A 1811-nucleotide genomic window follows, 5' to 3' on the forward strand; every position below is an offset into this window, starting at 1 on the left:
GCCAACCCGTTAAGAACCAACCCGTTAAGAGCCAACCCGTTAAGAGCCAACCCGTTAAGAACCAACCCGTTAAGAGCCAACCCGTTAAGAACCAAGCCATTAAGAACCAACCCGTTAAGATCCAACCCGTTAAGAACCAAGAACAGAACCAGAACATGTGTGTGTGTGTGTGTGTGTGTGTGTGTGTGTGTGTGTTTGTGTGTGTGTGTTTTAGAACACTGCGATCACGACAGTCGGGAGACGCGTTATTTAGGTGCTACCGTCTCGTAGCACAGAACTATGAAGATACACAAGAGAACTATGAAGTTACACAAGAGAACTATGAAGATACACAAGAGAACTATGAAGTTACACAAGAGAACTATGAAGATACACAAGAGAACTATGAAGATACACAAGAGAACTATGAAGATACACAAGAGAACTATGAAGATACACAACAGAACTATGAAGATACACAAGAGAACTATGAAGATACACAAGAGAACTATGAAGATACACAAGAGAACTATGAAGATACACAAGAGAACTATGAAGATACACAAGAGAACTAAATACCACCACTATTCTGCTGCTCAATCCAATAGAAGCACACACACACACACACACACACACACACACACACACATACTTACACACTCACACATACACACACACATACACACACACACACATACACACACACACACACACACACACATACAACCCCCCGCCCCCCCCACACACACACACACACAATACAAAACTGACCAATAACAGTTAAGTAACTGAAAAGAACTCTTCCTGCTCACCACTAATCTACCAGAGATATCATCTGTCATGCAGCCAAGAGGTCTCTCTCCCGGAGACCCTTAAACACAGAGATATCATGTCATGCAGCCAAGAGGTCTCTCTCCCGGAGAGATATCCATCTGCTCCGCCATTATGACAGCAGAAACACAAGCACCGCCGAGACCAGCAACGTCACCGCAGACCAGAGAGAAACACTGACCTAGAACCAGAGAGACCAGAGAGAAACACTGACCTAGAACCAGAGAGACCAGAGAGAAACACTGACCTAGAACCAGAGAGACCAGAGAGAAACACTGACCTAGAACCAGAGAGACCAGAGAGAAACACTGACCTAGAACCAGAGAGACCAGAGAGAAACACTGACCTAGAACCAGAGAGACCAGAGAGAAACACTGACCTAGAACCAGAGAGACCAGAGAGAAACACTGACCTAGAACCAGAGAGACCAGAGAGAAACACTGACCTAGAACCAGAGAGACCAGAGAGAAACACTGACCTAGAACCAGAGAGACCAGAGAGAAACACTGACCTAGAACCAGAGAGACCAGAGAGAAACACTGACCTAGAACCAGAGAGACCAGAGAGAAACACTGACCTAGAACCAGAGAGACCAGAGAGAAACACTGACCTAGAACCAGAGAGACGCGTGGTCTGAAGAGAGAGAGAGGAAGTGAGATAAGCATTAGGGAAAAACAACATGGTGAAGAGAGAGAGGGACAGAGAGAGGGAGAGAGGGAGAGAGAGAGAGAGAGAGGGAGAGAGAGAGAGGGAGAGAGAGAGAGAGAGAGAGAGGGAGATAGGGAGAGAGAGAGAGAGAGAGAGGGAGAGAGAGAGAGAGAGGGAGAGAGATAGAGGGAGAGAGAGAGCGAGAGAGAGAGAGAGAGAGAGAGAGAGAGAGGAGTGAGCTGAATAAGAGATGTATAAATCAATGAGCTGATAATATTATTCATCCAGGCTAAATGATCAGCAGATCTTTCGCCTTCCCTCCCTCGTCTCCTTTCATGTCTCCTCCTCCCTCG

The sequence above is a fragment of the Borostomias antarcticus genome (assembly GCF_949987555.1).
Source record: "Borostomias antarcticus genome assembly, chromosome: 17".
NCBI classification, from domain to species: Eukaryota; Metazoa; Chordata; class Actinopteri; order Stomiiformes; family Stomiidae; genus Borostomias; species Borostomias antarcticus.